Genomic DNA, 22,773 nt, shown 5'->3' on the forward strand with positions numbered 1-22,773 from the left:
GTTAAGTTTCATCTCTATCTTTTTTATATTTATTTCAATAATATTTGACCTTTCAATTTTCCATGTGCCTTTTCATCTTTCCGTAATTTTGTTCTATAAATATAAGTCTTCCAAGAAAAACCTTTATTTACTATTCCTTCAATTCTTGTGTGTAGGAATTCTGAAATTTATTTCACTCATTAAATTTTCTTTCATTCTTCTTCCAATAGTAACTTCTTTTTACATTCTTCATTTATTATTATTGGTTGTACATAGTTTAATATTCTCAATGATATTTATTTTGGTCAATCTTTACACATTCATTAAATAATCTATAAAGTGTATCATAAGGTGGGTTTGTCCAATTATTTCATTTGCCTTCTTTGTCTAGATTTCTCCTACAAAAAGAGTTTATTTCAGGTAAATCTATTCTAATATAATTGATTTAGCTACAAATACTGACAAACGCTTTTTATATTATTGCTAAGCTAGCAGCATATTTCTTCTTTTAGTATAATATCTATTTATGAAAAGCTTCTGTTGCAATATAACTCAAATTCAAATATATGTTGATCCGTGAATCCCTTTGCATATTTGAACTTTGAAATGTGGATATGGACTAATTGGAGCACACAGGTTCATAGTTCACTGTGTGTTAACTTAAAAATTGAATTACCATTCTACCCTCATTTTATTCCTAAACTAAATTAAATATTAATATTATATTAATTTACTATTAAATAATAATTTTATTTAAATTCATGCATCGATACTTAATGATTCAAATTCTTAAACTTTCTAGCCTATCATTTTTCGATCTTCACATCATATCATATACTATTAAAAGTAGGACATTTCAAAATGGAAAGTTGAATTACTATTTTACACCTATACTAAATTAAAATGTAATAAAAGAATTAATCAAAACATAAATTAAATATCTAATTAGATAGTAATATTTGAACTACATAATAGAGGAGAAGAATACAAAGTTCAGCAGTCCTACTCAATTACTATGTGTGTAACAACAAAATAGTATATACTTTATAAAATATCATTATACTAAATTGTTTTCTTTCTTTTGATGGTAATGAATGAGCACTAATAAACGTTCAATTAATATAGAATTTTGAAACATATTTTGCTAATTATGAGAAGTTGACAGGAATAAAATTAAGTAATTGAGGAATATCAATGTCATGATCAGAGTCTAGACCCCAGACGAGACCGACGTCATTGACCTCTCAGAGGTCGCAGACAAGCCTACTTACGTCATTCTTACTTCGTCTAGGCTAATTTTAGCGGAAAATTTGATACTTTTGTTTCTTAACATACATACTAATCATTATATTAGATTCATAATTGTTCACCATGAACCATCTAACATTAAGATCATCAATGAAAGAAATAGTTTAATATAGAATTAATTGTATACTTGCCAAAATGGCACCAATACAATGTCTGAACAAAAGCGAAAAGAAACGCTACTGGAACATACTCCATTAGCTCAATCCTATAACTAACCTAGAATATAATAGGCAAGCATACTCGAAAGCGTGAGAGCCTACCAAATGAATGCTCCACGTCCGGATAGTTTCAGCGTCAACCTGTAGCTCTAACGTCCACCTGTGCCTTCACCTAAAATTGTAGAGTTGTATGGGATTAGTACACACTTGTACTAAGTATGGGTATGTGCAAGAACACACCAAGGACATACATGATTAAGAACAACTCTTTCCTAACAACATGATTATGGAAAGTCAAGTTAGTGGACTTGTCAAATTGGGATTAGGAAAGTTAGTGAGATTTCCAAATTTGGATTAGGAAAGGGAGTGAACTTTCCTAATTTGGATTAGCAATGGCATGCCATGATAGTAACATGCAACATCATACTTATCATAATGCACACAACACATAACATCTTGCACATAGCACATAACATATTTCATATAGCACATAACATTTTTCATATTATTCGCTCATATGCCATGAGACCTTGGAATCATGGAATTGACATCAAGACTTCCCAAATATGAGGGCTCAACATATGGGACCTCAACTAGGGAGCTTTATTTAGCAAACACAGAGTCTGCTTCATTCATTCATAAGTACTTCATTTAATTTAATTCATAGGCTAGTGTAAACACCAGCTATACCTAGGATGTAGTTTCAGACTTTCATCAGGTTCGATGTGCAATGATCACGAATGAGCTAGTGTCATTACTTAGGTCTAGCTCACTCTTGATTACCCTATCCTAACACCTTTGGTATCATTCATTTCATTATGTGCCTCATTTGAGGCTGGCCTCATTCATGGGGAACTTTAACTTTAACCGACATAGATCATGTAAGCATTATGAAATCCAGTGTCATGAAACCCCACATCGAAAAGAGGTGGCATCACCGTCCAATGTGACCCAAAACATGTTAGCGTACATAGTAATTGAATCTCGCCAGATCCCTATATTGGACATATAGTTCAAAGACTAGGAGATATAAGGTTACCCATACCCGGCATGACGAACAGTCTCATCTAATGAGAGTTACGTGAACCTCCGCCTTTTCCGAAAGAAGGCATCACCACTCATAGCTAGTCTATCGGTGCTCAGTATAAAGTTCCATTGCATTCAACTCATACGTCATGGAAGATGGCTTCTTGTATGAGGACATCATAGCTCAATAGATGATTTCTCATTTCATCATTACTATTAAATGTGTTAATCTCAATACATTCATTAGATTGTTCATAGAGACTAGTCTCTTCATTAACTTTACACTCTCATAGGTGAGTACGTTTTGGTAACAATTACTTAGGCTCATTTGAGATTGCTCTCATCTTTTATATTAGTCTCATATCATGTTGTCACCACATTCATTAACATTAACACATTTTCTGTTCATAATTACTCACCCCATTCTACATGAATGTTCATTTCATCATATGCCAATGAACTTGGCCATTTAGTGTGTTTCACACTGTTACTTAACCCTTCTAGGGTTTCATCATATCTTTGTTGATTTCATCATACGCCAATGCACTTGGCCATTTAGTGTGTTTCACACTCTTACTTAACCCTTTTAGGGTTACATCACTTAATCACATACATCTTAGGTTCACTTACTTTTAAACGTATGCTAGACTTATGAGTCTATACAAATAAGCCATGGGGCTTCATTCATAGTTTGTCTAAGTGTTTCATATTTTCCCAAGATTATGTGATACAAGACTTATGCATCTTGTAGATATGCCAAGATATTGATTTCGATCTTTAGAGGCATATTTAATTAAATATTTACTTACGTATGACTTATGTGTCAATACGGAATTGGCCAAGGGAACCCGATTTCAAATCCCTTGGACAACACTTAATCTTATTTTAAACTTGATAATCGCATTTTTTAGATTTGGGGGACCCTAGTTCGATTCCCATTAACCCCATTATATTTCCTTTCTTTTTCTCCTCTCCTTATTCGTTTAAGTCACGGAGGTTGTGGGTTCAATCCCCCACAAGCTCATTATTTTTCTTTTATTTTATCTCTTAACTTTTACACCTATCCAAGAGGTTGTGGGTTCAATCCCCACTCTCCATATTTATTTTCTTCTTTATTTTTCTCCTAACTCTCTCATCCATTCAAGAGGTTGTGGGTTCAATCCCCACTCACCACATCTAGTTTTCCTTGCATTATTCTCACGAAAGTTTTATGAAATTTTCATTGTGTAATGTCATGGGTTCAATCCCCAATGACCTCACATTTAAAAAAAAATAAACGAAGCTCATTTTTTTTAAAAGTTGGCCAGACTACAATTTCCAGCAGGCTGGAAATTTAATATCTTCCAATCCATTTTTGTCTTTATCTTTTGTTGATTTTTTTGTAGCTTCATGTAATGATGTCTTGGGTTCAATCCTTAGTGATCTCACGTATTTTACATTCATTTTTCATTGCATTTTTGACTAGTTTGCTTGGCCGAACCCAACCTACCAAATGCTGGAAGTTCATTGACTATTGTCAGCTTCTTTTTATCATTATTCATACGTTAATTCTTAAAGCATTTTGTGGATCATTTGGTGCATCTTTAAGTGTAATATTTTTATGATTATATTCAGCAAAGAATTACCATTTCACCCAGCAACATTACACCAATTTTGCACCTCATGATTTACACAAACATTCGCACATAAAATTCCACCATAAAAACACATCATTTTTCACATACTTTCGGTTGACATAACTTAACATGCTTACAATTCCAAACACATAATAAAGAACACATTATCACGAAAATAAAACTTCATGCTTAAACTACCAGCAAACATACCAACATTATGATCTCTAACCTATTTCACATTGAGATAAAATGGATACTAGGGACAAGGAGTTCGACAAGAACTGGAACAACCCTAGTTTTCGAGTAGATTCATATGAGCATTAAGGGTCTCTTGGGAAAGGGACCAAGAGTTAAAAAACCCATACTTTTTATGAAGTTCAAACCTCAAATTTATTCACAAACTCTTTTCCAAAAATCACGTCCAAATCCCCTCAAAGTCAACACCAACTCGACGGACACCCTTCCATAGCCTAGTGTACGATTAATTTTCTTGTGATTTCGTGAGGGTTCTTCAAGTGTGAAGAAATTGGTTTATTTTTATGCTTTTGTATCTTATTTTTTTTTAAGAAATTTCATGTGAAATAATAAGGGAGATTGAGCGTGAGGGTTGAGAGATAGGCGTGAGAGAGTAGGAGTTATATTAGGCATAGCAGTCTACTTTAGGACTTAGTCAAATAAGGTGTACTTAATTATTAAAAATCTTTTTTCTATTTTATTTTAAATAATCTAATGAATAATGATTATTAATTAATTATATTAATTCAAAATCACAAATAAAAATCACATTAATTTATTGCTTCCACCTAGGTTCGAACTCGGGTGAAGCAAGACTTCACTTAAATGGCTCAATTTCGACTCTCTCTCCCCAAATTGCCCCTCCACCGTATTAATTAAATAATTAATTTTATATTTAGGGTAATTATGATACTACCCTTATCTTGAAAAATGAACATTTTACCCCTAGACCCTCCAAACCTAAGATTTTCCCTTTTCAAGTCAGGTAAAGACTCCTTCAAGTAAATCTTCGTATTCGAGAGTCCTACATGGTTGGACCCAACCTTTACTAGCTCAAATAACTCCCCAAGTTAGTTGTCTTGGATGCATCAACGGTTACGAGGTCTAATTCTATGGGCATCAATCCGTGTGAACCCGGTCTAATCGTTGGCATTCTAAACACATTAAGCATTACTTTGCATTTCTATTTTTAGGGTTGTTACATAATCTCCCCCCTCTTAGGAACATTCGTCCCATAATGAAACTACTCTATACTAACAATAAGTAAGTCATTTATAGAATGTATGCATGCATAGGTAATTCAATACTCCCCATTGGTGAATATTTTATTCACATATTAACATGATAGGGCACATCCTTGAAACTTACTAGTAGATTCACATTAAAAGGCTAAGGAACTCTTTCATAAACTAGTCTCATCAAAGCATACAACATAAGTAAACATGTAAGTCATACAAATCGGCAACCAACATGATGACTCAAAACATATTAGTCTCATACTAGTGCATAAACACCATACGCAGTCATATACATGAAAGACTAATTAAGGCTTAGCACATGAGACTTCACCAGAGGTGCCTTCCCCTGCACCCCAAGACTTGAGTGAAAAGAATCGTTGCCTCCTTGGATCCTCTTCACTTAGACCATTAGGATGAACTCTCTACTTCCCTTGTTATTGAATTCTCCTATTCGGACAATCCTTTATCATGTGACCCGGTTTTCCACAACTGTAACAAGCGTTAGAGTCAGTCATACATTCTCCCCCATGCAGTATGCCACACTTCGTACAAGGTGGCCTCTCCTAGGCTGTAAAGTCTTACGAACCTCAGGAAGTAATCGCTGACTGACATCGAGCCCTGCTTAAGGTTGATAAATTTCTCAACCTTAGCCTCCTTCATTTATCTGGGAAAGAAACGCCCTAGAAAAGCCATCTTGAAAAGATCCCAAGTAATAGGACCCCCTCCTAAGGTCTTCTATCCTGCCACACCTTATACAAGGATTGAGCTACATCCTTTAGCTAGTAGGATGCAAACTCAGACATCTCCGCATCAATCAAACCCAATAACTTGAGCTTGTAAAGTGCTAGCTTGGGCCATTTGTACCAAAGTTGTCCTTACTTCTCCATATGTCAACCCAGATTGGTTAACAGGAATCTCTATTCTAGAAGCTGGAGCCTAGGAAGGAACCTAAATTACTCCAGCAGTTGTTCCTCCAATCTCTCTGACTTCTTTCTCCTTGTATTCATCTTTTGGAAACTTCAAGAGTTGATGTTAGATACGCTCTTAACACCAAGAAATCCGATATTAGAGAAGGCACGATAAGATTAGAAGAAGGGAAATTTTCCTACGCATCATGCAGTCTCTAATCAAGGACAGTGGTGCACTTCACTACCTTGACTTAGAAACTACTCAATGTGGTTGATGTGAACTTATTATCCTCAGAATTTAAACTACTGCTCTGATACCAACTTTTTCACGACCGGATTCTAGACCCCAGACGAGACCGGTGTCATTGACCTCTCAGAGGTCGCAGACAAGCCTACTCACTCATTCTTACTTCGTCTAGGTTAATATTGGCAGAAAATTTGAAACTTTTTGTTTCTTAACATACATACTAATTATTCTATTAGATTCATAATTTTTCCACATCAACCATATAACATTAAGATCATCAAATGAAAGAAATAGTTTAATATAGAATTTAATGTATACTTGCCAAAATGGCACCAATACAATGTCTGAATAAAAGCGGAGAGAAATGCTAGTGGAACATATCCACTATCTTAATCCTATAACTAAGCTAGAATATAATGGGCAAGCATCTTTGAAAGCATGAGGGGCTACCAAGTCCGGTTGAATGCTCCACGTCCGGTTAGTTGCAGCGTCAACCTATAGATCTAGCGTCCACCTGTGCCTGCACCTAAAATTGTAGAGTTGTATGGGATTAGTACACACTTGCACTAAGTATGGGTATATGCAAGCACACACTAAGGAAATGTATGATTAAGAACAGCTCTTTCCAAACAACATGATTATGGAAAGTCAAATTAGTGGACTGGCCAAATTGGGATTACGAAAGTTAGTGAGCTTTCCATATTTTGATTAGGAAAGTGAGTGAACTTTCCTAATTTGGATTAGCAAAGTCATTCCATGAGAGTAACATGCATCATCATACTTATCATATTGCACACAGCACATAACATCTTACACATAGCACATAACGTATTGCATATATCACATAAAATTTTTCAGATCATTCGTTCATATGCCATGAGACCTTGGAATCATGGAATTGACATCAAGACTTCCCAAAAATGAGGGCTCAACATATGGGACCTCAACTAGGGAGCCTTCTTTAGCAAACACAGAGTCTGCTTCATTCATTCATACGTACTTCATTTCATTTCATTCCTAGGCTAGTGTAAACACCAGGTATACCTAGGATGTAGTTTAAGACTTTCATCGGGTTCGCTGTGCAATGAACAAGAGTGACTTAGTGTCATTATTTAAGTCTATCTCACCTCTTGATTGTCCTATGCCAACACCTCTGTATCATTCATTTCATTATGTGCATCATTTGAGGCTGGCCTGATTCATTCATGGGGAACTTTAACTCTAACCGACATAGATTATGTGAACATCATGAAATCCAATGTCATGAAACCCCACACCAAAAAGAGGTGGAATCATCGGCCAAAGTAACCCAAAACATGCTAGAGTACATGGGAATTGAACCCCGCCAGATCCCTATATTGGACGTATAGGTTCGAAGACTAGGAGATATAAGGAGACTCATACCCGGCATGCCGGACAGTCTCATCTCATGAGAATAACGAGAACCTCCGCCCTTCCCAAAAAAAATCATCACCGCTTATACCTAGTCTATCGGTGCTCAATATAAAGTCCCATTACATTCCACTCAAATGTCAAGGAATCTGGCTTCTAGTATGAGGAAATCATTGCTCAATAGATGATTTCTCATTTCATCATTAGTATTAAGTGTGTTAATATCAATACTTTAATTAGCGTTTTCATAGAGACTAGTCTCTTCATTAACTTTACACTCTCATAGGTGAGTACGTTTTGGTAACATTTACTTAGGATCATTTGAGATTGCTCTCATCTTTTACATTAGCCTCGTATCATTTTGTCACCACATTCATTAACATTAGCACATTTTCTCTTCATAATTACTCACCCCATTTTACGTGAATGTTCATTTCATCATATGCCAATGCACTTCGCCATTTAGTGTGTTTCACACTCTTACTTAACCCTTCTAGGGTTTCATCACTTCATTGTTCATTTCATCATTTCTTTGTTCATTTCGTCATTTCATTGTTCATTTCATCATACGGCAATGCACTTGGACATTAAGTGTGTTTCACACTCTTAGTTAACCCTTTTAGGGTTACATCATTTCATCACATACATATTAGGTTCACTTACTTTTAAACGTATGCTAGACTTTTGAGTTTATACATACAAGCCATGGGGCTTCATTCATAGTTTTTCTAAGTGATTCATATTTTCCAAAGATTATGTGGTACAAGACTTATGCATCTTGTAGATATGACAAGATATTGATTTCAATCTTTAGAGTCATCATTTATGAAATATTTATTTACGTATGACTTATGTGTTAATACGGAATTGGTCAAGGGAACCCGATTTCGAATCCCTTGGACAACACTTAATCTTATTTTAAACTTGATAATCGCATTTTTCAGATTTGGGGGACCCTAGTTCGATCCCCATCAACCCCATAATATTTCCTTTCTTTTTCTCCTCTCCTTTTTCGTTTAGGTCAAGGAGGTTGTGGGTTCAATCCCCCACAAGCTCATTATTTTTCTTTTATTTTATCTCTTAACCTTCTCACCTATCCAAGAGGTTGTGGGTTTAATCCCCACTCTCCACATTTATTTTCTCCTTTAGTTTTCTCCTAACTCTCTCATCCACTCAAGAGGTTATGGGTTCAATCCCCACTCACCACATCTATTTTTCCTTGCATTTTTCTAACGAAATTTTAATGAAATTTTCATTTACTTATGTCATGGTTTTAATCCTCAATGACCTCACATTTAAAAAACTTTTTAAACGAAGTTCATTTTTTTAAAGTTGGCCGAGACTACAATTTCCAGCTGGCTGGAAATTTGATATCTTCCAATCCATTTTTGTCTTAATCTGTTGTTAATTTTTTTTAGCTTTCGTGCAATGATTTCTTGGGTTCTATCCTTAGTGATCTCACTTATTTTACATTCATTTTTTATTGAATTTTGTACATCTTTGTTTGGCCGAACCCAACCTACCAAATGCTGGAAATTTGTTCACTATTTTCAGCTTCTTTTTATCATCATTCATACGTTAATTCTTAAGGCATTTCGTGGATCATTTGGTACATCTTTAAGTGTAATATTTTTATTATTATATTCAGCAAAGAATTACCATTTCATCCAGCAACATTTTACCACTTTTACAACTCATGATTTACACAAACATTCGCACATAAAATTCAACCATAAAAACATATCATTTTTCACATACTTTCAGTAGACATAACTAAACATGCTTACAATTCAAAACACATAATCAAGAACACATTATCACTAAAATCAAACTTCATACTTAAACTACCAGAAAACATACCAACAACATGATATCTAACCTATTTCACATTGAGATCAAAGGGATACTAGGGACAAGGAGTTCGACAAGAACGGGAACAACCCTAATTTTTGAGTAAATTTATCTGAGCCTTAAGGGTCTCTTGGGAAAGGGACCAAGAGTAAGAAAACCCATACCTTTTATGACGTTCAAACCTCAACTTTATTCCCAAAATCTTCTCCAAAAATCACGTCCAAATCCCCTCAAAGTCCACACCAACTCGACGGACAACCTCCCTTTTCCTAGTGTGCGATTAATTTTCTTGTGAGTTCGTGTGAGTTCTTCAATTGTGAAGAACTTGGTTTATTTTTATGCTTTTGTATATTATTTTTTCTGAGAAATTTTGTGTGAAATAATAAGGGAGATCGAGCTTGAGAGTTGAGAAATAGGCGTGAGAGAATAGGAGTTATATTAGGCATAAAAGTCTAGTTTAGGACTTAGTCTAATAAGGTTTACTTAATCATTAAAAATCTCATTTTTCTTCAATTTTAAATCAGATAATGAATAATTATTAATTAATAATATTAATTCAATAGCTTAAATAAAAATCACATCAATTCATTGCTTCCACCTAGGTTCGAACCCGGGTGAAGCAAGACTTCATTTCAAGAGCTCAATTCGGCTCTCTCTCCCCAAATTGCCCCTCCATCTTATTAATTTAATAATTAATTATATATTTAGTATAATTACGATACTACCCTTAGCCTGGAAAAAGACCATTTTACCCCTAAACCTTCCAAACCTAAGATTTTCCCTTTTTAAGTCCGGTAAAGACTCCTTCAAGTAAATCTTCGTATTCGATGACCCTACAGGGTCGGACCCAATCTTTCCTAGATAAACTAACTCCCCAAGTTAGTTGTCTTGGATGTAGCAAGGCTTACGAGGTCTGGTTCCACGTCCATCAATCCATGTGAACCCAGTCTAATCGTTGACATTCTAGACACATTGAGCATTATTTAGCATATCCATTTTTAGGGTTGCTACAATCAAAGAGTTCTTACCAACAAATCTTCAAGACTGCACTATATAACCATACTCAATATTAATCATTCAGCATAAACTTTTGTTGTTAAGCGGGTACAAACGTGTCTTCTAATTTTCAGGTACAAATGTACAAGTCTTATTATGTCTAGATTTTTCTGTTTGGTTTGTTAACTTCATTTGAATGATAACTTTATAATCATTTTAATAGGCACAATAAATAGCTTGAAAGTTATAATCACACATTAAAAAAAAGAGTGTTGTACACATATGGTTTGATGTTGAATGATGATCAACTCTTTTTGAAACACTCTAAGCATAGTTTCCCGTAAAAAAGAAGCTATGCTTTATCAAATTTTAAACTATCATATATTTATATAAAAGAGAACCCTAGGCCCTCCTAGGTGTCACCGCCAAAAGCAAGCATTTCCTTTAAAATTTATTTATTTCAAAAACTAACCTTCCTCTTTCATGAAAAGATGTGACTTTTGATGAGAAGTTATGACTTTAATGAAGAGTTGTGACATTTATCAAAAGTTGTGAATTTAATGAAGAGTTGCTACTTCTATCAAAAGTTGTGACTTTTAAGAAGAGTTGCGATTTAAATGAAGAGTTGCGACTTTATGAAAAGTTGCGACTTTCATGAAAGGTTGTCAACTTTCCCGAGGGTTGAAACTTTTTCAAATAGTTGTAACCTTTCCGATAAGGTACAATAAACATTTTTTTACACTACCCTTTGTTATCTATAAATAGAAGAATTTCCTCTCATTTTGAGACAACAAAAATTTTGATCTTCTTCTTCTACTTCTACAAAATTAAATATTCGTGTACTTTGCTCCTTTTGAGTGACTTATTGACAACACTGTTTTTTTGTCAATAAGTTGGTGTATAAAATTGTTCCATCCTGAGAAGATGAAATTCTTTAAACCTTTGGTATTGAGGGAATAATTTTCTTGAGGGGGCATTATGCATTTAATGGACTCGATTTTTTCCTTCCTCTTGCATTCTTCTTTTTTTACATATTCTGGAATGTTCTTGTACAATCATTAATTTATGCTTTACATACTTATTATTATTTTTGAGTACATGTTTTATACTCTATTTTTTATGTTTCTGCAAAGTTATTGTCTCCGATTATATTGAACAATTATTGTAGTCAATTCCAACAATTCATGTTTTGATATTCTATATTAAAATATATAACTTAAGAGTACTATATATATGCTTACAAATTCATCTATTTTTACATAGTGAAATTTCTCACTTATCAATTGAAGAAATTCATGATGCAAGTTCAAAAGTTATAATTGTTTTCATGTTCAAGCATAATTTCTTCTTTGAGATTGTTAACAAATTTTTGAATTTTCTCCTAAGACATATATCACAATTGTATAATCTATACAACTTAAATATTTTTTATTTTATTACGAAATTTCTTTGTTTATATATTCTTATTGTCTTCTTTATTTTCCTTTTAATGTTAATTAAAGACCAATGATTTACTATTTTGAGAATAATTCATTCATCAGAGGTTTTTGAGTTATATTTTTCCATTATTATATTAAGAACCTATTTTTCCATTATTATTAATGTATAGATATTAATAAAAAAAATATCTGCAAGTTCAATGCAATTAATATTTATGACCGCGCAAAGCGCGGAAAAGAAACCTAGTTAATAATATATTGAAATTGCAATTGTTTGCTAGCAAAATATATCATATTTTCTTACACAAATGTATCGAGTCCAAGTCTTCTCTAGCAGTAATGGATAGTAGTTGTAATCCTATAAATGTAAGTCTAGATATATCTGAAAGTCATAAGGAAGTAGTTGTATTTGTAACGACACACATTAAGAATACAAGAAGACTTTAAGAAACGTCACATTTTTCCTTTTTAATTCTTTAACTTGTTGTGCTTTTCCTGGAATATTTTACCAAATGTTGATATCTAATCACTTTTTGATTGATCAAAATTTTATGTATTATTAGTTGTTGATCACTGTGTGTACATTGAATTGCTCATAGATAGGTAACCATTTGAGACTTATCTATTGTGAAGTAGATAAAAAATATCGAGAGAAAACTCATAAAAATATCATGTTCTCCTAATAGTTTATTATATACTTTTTAATTTTTTTTAATATACACGTGCAACGCACGTGCCTGGAGACTAGTGGAGTTGAAAAGCATGAATTTGGACTTTATTCATGTAAGCTCAAACGAATCAAATTATTTTCTGCAAAATCAGAATCAGATTAGGCCTTATATATTTCTCGCGTGCAGGGGGAAGGAGCAAATCCACCTCTTTTGCGTTCAACCCCATTTCTCATGTGTGCAAGCACATACCTTTTTTCTTGTATCCCTTTACAAAGCTTATCGAAGTTTACAATTCCTTATTACTGAAAATAGAGTTCTTCCTAATCCATGAGGGACACTTGCTTTTGAGATACTCTACACACTTTTGTGATGCATATCTTCACTCAAAAAACTTGCAAACACAAAACAAGAAGAAAAAAGATCTTAAAGTTATCTTATGTATTTTGGAACCATATTTCTCTGCGTCCTCGTCTACAATCTGCGAGATAAATTAAATGTTAATCAATACAGTCTATCAATCTCTTCATCATCCTCTCGTAATGGAAAATGAAAAGCTAAGTAAGTTTATGCATGTCTTTTTGCTTATTTTAGCTGACCTGTCCAGTGAGAGTATACAGTCTGTTAATCCCATTGTCTTCTATCCCATGCACTGAAAATAGATTTCTGAGACTTTCACCGGGATTGTGCATAATGTACTCCATGTAACACAACCCTGATTTATTAGAGTGACAATTATCAACGGCTCAAAAAATCAAACGTCCTCACATCATGTGCGAGTATAAAATCCTAAACATTGAATCAAAATCACAACTACTTCAGTGAGAAAAAAATCACTCAGTTTCTTAAATGACAGAGGCATATTCTGTTGGGAAAACGCGGACAAACACAAAAATATATATTTCAAACGATAGAAAAAAAATGGGAAAATGATGACATCAAGAATTTTATGTGGAAACTCTTCTAAATTAGGGAAAACCATGGGTCAAGAGGAGCAACTGATATCACTATAGTAAGGAATTTTACACTGTGTAGTCACGAATACAATACTCAAAGTGACTACTATACACTCAAAAGGAACAACACTCTTTTGGTTTCTACCTTACTAAAATATCACTCACACTTTATTTTTCTTCACAAACTATTTTTCTTATATAGTCTATGAAATACCTCACTTTACTCTCAAAATGGTCTTTCTCTTTAACTTGGTGTATTCTACAAATGAGCAAGAATGCTCTATTTAAAGGAGGAGAAAATCATACCTATGTCACTAATGACATAGGTTAATATAACAAAGTCAAAAAAGAGTTAAATTTACCAATTTGCCAACTACCAAATCCTTATTTTCAACTCTTACCACTATTCCTTTTTAACAATTACTTGTATCAATTGAATAGTAAAATTTCACAAAAAAATTGGATGGACTCAACAAATCTCCCCCTCCAGTCCCATTTACTGAAAGGAGGTATCTTCATCTTCACTATAGAGAGCTCATACCTACATGTTCTTTGAATAACTCAAACTTGTCTTTTGGTATAGTCTTGGTCAGCATGTCTGCATGATTTTCACTTGTGTGGATCTTTTTGATTTGAAATGATTCACTCTCAAATTCCTCACGAATCAAGTGATGTCTGACGTCGATGTGTTTTGTCCTTGCATGGTACATGGAGTTCTTTCTCAAGTCTTTGCACTCTGGCTGTCACAATAGACAATATACTCCATCTGATTCAAACCAAGCTCTTGAAGAAATCTTTTTCTCCATATCATCTCCTTGCCGGCTTCAGTAGCCGCAATATACTCAACTTCAATTGTAGATGGTGCAACACACTTCTGCAACTTCGACTGCCATGATATAGTTCCCCGTGAAAAAGTAAACAAATATCTAGTAGTGGATTTTTTGTTATCAAGGTCACCTACCTTATCAGAACTTGTATACGCTTTCAGTATTGGATTTGATGCTCCAAAACACAAGCATTTATCAGATCTTCCTCTAAGATACCTGAGTATCCACTTCACAGCTTCCCAATGTTTGTTTCTCGAATTGCCGAGAATCTGCTGACAAAACCAACTGCGTGAGCAATATCATGTCTAGTGCACACCATTGCATACACTAGACTTCCAACGAGGGATGAATATGGATCTTTGGCCATGTTCTCTTTTTCCTCCCTAGCTGTAGGACACATCTTCTTGCTCAACTTCATATGACCAACAAGAGGTGTACTAGAATGCTTAACATTCTTCATATTGAAGCGCTCCAGTACACGTTCAATGTACTTCTTTTGGGACAAATAAATCTTCCTTTCATCTATGAGATGAGTAATTCTAATTCCCAAAATTTGCTTGGCATGACCCAAGTCTTTCATACCAAAAGACTTTCGTAACTCTTTCTTCAGCTCATCAATCTTTGAAAGTATTCTTGGCCACAATCAACATATTATTCACACACAGCAAAAGGATGATAAAATCATTGTCAGAAAATTTTTGTACAAATACGCAATGATCTGAAGAAGTCTTCTTATAGCCTTGCTCCCCGATAACAGATTCAAACTTCTTGTACAGCTGTCTAGGAGCTTGCTTTAAGCCATATAGACTCTTTCTGAGTTTGCACACAAAATTTTCTTTACCTTCTTCTTTGAAGCCCTCAGGTTGTTCCATCTAAATCTCTTCTTGTAGGTCACCGTGAAGGAAAGTCGTCTTCATATCCATCTTCTCAATCTCTAAATTAACTCTAGCAGCCAAACCTAGAACTGTGCAAATAGAGGACATTTTCACAACAGGAGAAAATATTTCATCAAAGTCAATACCATTCCTTTAACTGAACCCCTTAACAACCAATCAGCTTTGTACATGGGCTTCAAGTTGTGTTTTTCAACTTTAACTTTGAACACCCACTTGTTCTTCAAATCTCTCATGACCTTAGGAAAATTTACCAACTCATAAGTATGGTTCTCATGCAAAGACTTTGTCTCATCTTGCATGGCTTCAATCCATTAAACCTTTAGCTCATCTTCCATGGCCTCCTTATAACATTAAGGTTCTCCCCCATCAGTGAGTAACACATACTTATTGGGTGAATAACGGGAGAAAGGAAACCGTTGTCTTGTGGACCTCAGAAGCGGAATATTTGATTCGTCCACAACTTCATGAGCAACAGGATCATCAATAACATTATCATTGTTATTATCAACATCAACATGTTGATTCGATACATGATTTTGGGCGCCACCATGATTATCAAGACCAACAACATCTTGAACACTTGTGTGAGGAACTTCATCACGATGAACTATACCATCAAAACTTCAAAATTCTAACTTCTCAATTTTGTCAATATCTTCAATTTTTTGATTCTCCATGAAAATAATATCACAGCTTCTCGCAAGTTTCTTTTTAATTGGATCATATAGCCTGTAACTGAATTCATCAAGGCCATATCCAATGAAGATGCACTGCCTTGCCTCGGAATCTAACTTTGACCTCTTATCTTTTGGCACATGTACAAAAACTTTGCAACCAAATACCCTCGAATGGTCATAGAAGACATCCTTTCCGTACCAAACACTATTTAGTACCTCACTTTGCAAAGCAACAGCAGGAGATAGATTAATAACATGTACAACGGTCAATAAAGACTCACCCCAAAATGAGTTCGGCAACTTTGCTTCAGAAATAAAACATCAAGGTCCTGTTCATCCTCTCAGCCAAACCATTAAGCTGAGGAGTTTTCTGGTGTCTAATACCTTGATGCTTGCAGTATTCGTGAAATGGTCCACAATATTCACCACCATTATCAGTACGAATACATTTCAGTTTCTTTTCGGTTTCTCTTTCAACTGAAGCTTGAAATTTCTTGAATATACCTAACACTTGGTCTTTAGTCTTCAAGAGATAGACCCAAAGTTATCTCGAGCAATCATCAATAAAAGTGACAAAGTAGAGTGACAATGTATTTGTCTTTATTGGACCACATAAATTAGAGTGCACCAACTCAAGCAACTCTGTTTTTCCCGAAGGAGGGTAGGGTTTAAAGGAAACTCTATTATGTTTACTAGAAAAGCAGTGCTCACACTTTTCTAATTTAGCACTTTTGAAATTTGAAAATAATTTCTTCTTGGCTAGAACATTGAGTCCTTTCTCACTAATGTTGCAAAGCCTCTTGTGCCATAACGTTGAAGAATTATCGCTCTCAACCGCTTTCACCATATCAGCACAAGTAGAGGCCGTAGTCCAGTATAGACCACGGCGTTTGCTACCACGAGCCACAACCAATGAACCCTTAATGAATTTCCATTCTCCATAGCCGTTGGTACTAACATATCCTTCATAATCTAAAAATACCAACAAAAATCAGGTGCAGACGAACATCAGGAGCATGTTTCACATTGTTCAAAACTAGTTTAGTTCCAACACTAGTTTCCAAAAAAATTGTACCAATACCAACCACCCTTGAAATAGTCTCGTTACCTATAATCAAGGTTCCAAAATCACCAGGAGTATAGGAAGATAAAAAATCCTTCCTTTATGCCACATTAGATGTGGCACCAGTGTCAACAACCCAGCTTGACTCATCACAAGCAATATTTATCATATTCGCATCAAGGACAGTAACAAGATCTTCACTGGTAAGGGTGGCTAGGCAATTTTCATTGCCATTTTCTTTAGTTTCCTCTTTATTTTTGTTTTACATCTTATACTTCCTGCAAAACTTCTTTGTGTTCCCTTTCATGCCACAATGATAGCGCTCAATATCCTTAAGTCTGCCTCTAGATTTGCTCTTATTTTCTTCTCTATACTGAGATCCACGAGTTTTGTTCTCCCCCTGGGGCCAGTTATCAGGACATGCGATGAAGAAGAACCTTGAGTTTTTCTTCTCATCACTTCGTTCAAGACACTACTCTTGGCGGAATCCGTAGAGATCACACCATCCGGAGCAGAATTTGACAATGAAGTTCTAAATGTTTTTTCAAGAATCAGGTAGGGAACCAAGTAAAAGCAAGCCTTGAATTTATTCATCAAATTTGATGCCTATAGCAGATAATTAGATCATGATCCCCTGAAAATTATTCAGATGGTCTGTCATAGAGAACTTTCATGATACTTTAAACTCAACATCTGCTTTATTAAGAAAATTTTGTTATTGCCAGTCTTCCAAGCATACAAACTTTCAATATTCTCCCATAGGGTTCGAGCATGTGTTTCCCCAGAATATGGTTCAACACATTATCATCGACCCATTGCCTAATTAATCCACAAACCTGACTGTACAACAGATTCCACTCTTCATCTATTTTATTATCAGGCTTTACACTGGTAAATACTGGTTTGTAAAAATTCTTCACATAAAGCAGATCTTCCATTTTTCCCTTCCAAATGGCATAATTAACATCATTTAAAGTGACCATTCTACTTGTGTTGGCTTCCATTGTTTTCCCCAAAAAATATAGTTATCGCAAATCAAAGTAAATCTTTTCTGATGTGGATGTTGAGACTATACTGAAACCACATAGCATACTCAGATATAACCTTGGCTCTGATACTAGTTTGTTGGGAAAATGCAGACAAACACAAAAATATATATTGTCGAATGATAGAAATAAAATGGGAAAATAATGACACCAAGAATTTTACGTGGAAACCCTTCTAAATAAGGGAAAAATCAAGGGTCAAGAGGAGCAACTGATATCACTATAGTAAAGAATTTTACACTGTGTATCACAAATACAATACTCAAAGTGACTACTATACACTCAAAATGAACAACACTCTTTTTGTTTCCACCTTACTAAAGTATCGCTCACACTTTATTTTTCTTCACAGACTATTTTTCTTATATAGTCTATGAAATACCTCACTTTGCTCTCAAAATGGTTTTTCTCTCTAACTTGGTGTATTCTACAAATGGGCAAGAATGCTCTATTTATAGAAGGAGAAAATCTTACCTATGTCACTAATGACATAGGTAAATATAGCAAAGTCAAAAAGAGTTGCAAATCTTACCAATTTGGCAACTACCAAATCTTTGTTTTCAACTCTTACCACTATTCCTTTTTAACAATTAAATAAAAAAATTTAACCAAAAAATGGGATGGACTCAACAGATTCAAGATTTTAAGTTTACGTGTTCTAAACTCTATGAATGAGAGTTTTTTTTCTCTACTTGTTGAAAATCATTTCAGGAAAGCACTTTCTTATTTGGTAGGTACAATAGTATGCATTCGATTTTATGGCTTTAAAAACGTACTCTGTTCAACTTATAAGTAAACCTCAAATAACCATTGTAGCAAGGAAAGTTTTAACGAGTGTTTTTAATTATGTTATATACTTATCAAACTTTTGCTATCTTTGAGTTTTGCTTTCACTCTCGGAGGCCTTTGCCAACTTTTGTCTAATCTGCTAACCTATTAAAAATCATTGAGGAGCAAAGTAAGAACGCCACATGAAGCATTTATAGGAGAAGGAACAGAGAGTCTTTTTTGAAGTAGAGATGGATTAAACCAAACCATATTCTCAGCAAAAGCATCAACTTTTTTGAAAGATTCCAACTTGGTGAAATAAGCACCAATGCTTGTGATTACAATGCTGACTGAAAAAACAGATGATCGAGTTCATATACACAACATTTTATTAAAGCTCAGATTAATCGATCCCTCACAATGTCCAACTAATACCATTTGAGTTAGAAGCTTTTAGAGGATAGAAATCTAAGAGTGACCTTACTCCATTAACTTCACCCCCGCCTATTTGTCAATCTAGAAGTAATTCTTTATTTGTTAACATTATTTTCTTCCCATTCTCGTCGTGTTAGAGTAAATCTCTGTATTCCTTAACAGAGATCATCTCTTCTCAAGAACTATGAATTTAAAAGTTTTACATCTCAATATCTAAGAAAAAAAGATCCTACATTAGTTCAACAAATTTGATTTTTCCTTTCTGGTCAAGTGTCCAAGCCTTGGTGGACAGCATTTACTCAATAACTGTACTGATGGGAAGTAGCGGACACCCTAGAATTAGTCAAGGTGCCTGCAAGTTTCCCAAAGTCACTACGATTATCCAGGAAAAAAAAGAAGAAAAAGATCAAAATTTTGTGACTACATTTTACATACCAACTCTTAATCAATACAACATATATGATATATAGTTGCAAAATTATTCACTACGACATCAAATTCATAACTAGTTGTTCGCTTCGAGTGGCAAAATTTACTTTTCGTGCTTAAATATATGAGACAAATACTTTTAGTGATCTAACTAAAAATCCGTAGCAATGTTTTTTACACTAATGTTTCCCACTAAAAACTTAATTGACGCGCTATTTGTTAAGTATTGCTAGTCACGAATTTAAAGTTATCGGTCTCACATTATTTCGTCACTAGTAATGTATCTAATTCATGACAAATATTTATTTTCTTAAAATTTATTATGTTTTGGAGACAAAAAAATATTCATTTATAAAAATTATGTTGTTACAATATCAACAAATTAGAGTTTGCAGTCAAATATTATAAGTTTTAGCAATAAAAATTAGATTTAATTATGACATTTTTTTCGTCATTAATAAAATAAATAATTGGTGAAAAAGATTGTATTGTCTCTAATCAATCTATGATTAAGTGATAACAAAAAATTGTCACAGAACATATAATGTGTCAAATAGTGACGACTTAAAATTTGCAATGAATAATTCAACTATTTGCTTTGAAAAAAATCTATAGCTAAATACAGTATTTGTTGATACAATTGTTCATAGTTATAAGTGACAACTTACAAAAAGAATAATACAAGTACTTCATAAGAAATAGAGAGTGTCCATTTCTTAATTGGCGCGAGAAAATATTAAAACCAACAAATTCGATCGATTTTGTGAAAATAAAATTGTTCGATTCATCAATTTTCTTAAATTACTCAATTATCAAAATGCATCATTTTAAAAATATAAGCCAGGTTATAAGTACCATGTGTGGGGTACAGTTCTACCACTAGATCCCTAATACTTGTTGGTTTAACACTTTTATTTTTTATTTGATATACTTTCATCGATAAAAACGGTATAAAAAATAATTTCTCAAGTCTTGATGATAATTATTGTGCGTGTGTATTGATTCGTGATTGTTAAACTACATAGACTAAGTCAATCATTTGTTTCTTTCTAAAAATATGTACATATTTAATAGTAATTCCACATACATATGTAGAGCAACTATACAGAGATACCATCGACTTACAAACTTAGACTTAGCAAAGTACAAAATATTTTATGAATTTATATTAACCTTTTCCATGTGTAAGAAAATTGAATTATCGATATTTTTTTCAAAATAATTGTTTTTATGATCGAATTGAACCAATTATTAATATTTTAAATAAAAACAAAAGTTTGATTTTATATAAATATATAATTGTAATGAATAATTTTTAAGATTTATAACGGAATCATACTGAATAAATTTAAAGATATTTTAAAAAACATAAATTTTAATTAAAATATAATCTATATTTGAATGAATTGTGGGTGGTAATTTCATGTATTTGTGTATATGTATAAATAATCATATAATATATTATTTCTACAGAAGTTAAATTTGAAAGAAGTGAATGAAGTTAAAAAAAATTAATATAAAAACGAGAGACAAGAAAGAGTTGATCGGATGGTAAGCATCCTCACGTTCGACCTTAAGGTTGTGGGTTTTAGTCTATCACACTCCGAGCCTACATCCTGGGCGAGATTGGCACTCAATGACCATTGATGGCCTCGAGCGGGCCCTTGGCCTGACTTACTTAACTCAACGGAACTCAATAATCAATAAACTTAACTGAATGAATGTAATAACTGAGAATGTTTAAATCTGAAACATTCAACTTGTCCAAAACTGACAACCCAAGTCATAACAATAAGAGATAATGCTGACAGATTCAAAGGACTAACATCTAAAACTGAGATGGATGTTGGCACAAACCCCATAACATCCTCATAAACAAAAATTAAAATCAACTAAAAGAGTCCTTCAGAATGCGAAGAAGCTCACTAACTGACTATGGTATGCTCAACTTAATTAATGGTGCGCTGAATGACGATCCTCATTATCTGCATCAGCATCATAATACGATGCAGCCTAAATGACATCAGAACATTGAATATATGAGTATGTGAGTTGGAATGACAAAAAAATACAAACATAGTCTTGAAAGGAGAATCTGAAGAACTTACCTGGATCAACTCAACTATACAAGACTGAACTCATTTCAATATAAAGCAATTTAAAAGCAATACAATGTGAAGAAAAATTGTTTAAAACATGTTGTCAAATCTGTATATATATGCAAAGATACAATATAACTCTGAGATGTATATAAAAATACAAATAGCTATGTATATAAAATACTTTTAACTTCTGGGGAGTTTCTCTAACCAACAACCATCACTAAAGATCTATAGTGATGATACTTTTAACTTGTGGGTTATTTATTTGAAATATGCATCTTTTTAATTTAAATATCATAATATAATCATAATAATAACATTTAACACTTTAGAAACACATAAGAAATCACTTAGCCAATTTATCACATTTTTCAGGACAACTTTAATGTGAGCAATATCACTGTCACAATGAACTTCTTCACTTTCTAGCATGTAATTCCCTCAATAAAGTTTATCCTAAGACTCACTTAAGTAAGACAAAGAGAGAAAGCCCATACACCCTCTCTAGGCACACTTAAATGATCCTTAAGACCACCTATAATGAGATATACACACTTACATTACATCATACATATGAACATAAGATCCTCCTACCAAAGGTGATTCTAAATCTCCCTTGAGTGAGTTGTAAAGCGACCGCCCATAGAATCCCTTACACACACACTTAAGAGATCCTATAGAGTACCTAGGATAGAATCCTTCTCACTTAGTACAACAACATATAGATGATATG

Source organism: Solanum pennellii, chromosome 12, assembly GCF_001406875.1.
Source record: "Solanum pennellii chromosome 12, SPENNV200".
NCBI classification, from domain to species: Eukaryota; Viridiplantae; Streptophyta; class Magnoliopsida; order Solanales; family Solanaceae; genus Solanum; species Solanum pennellii.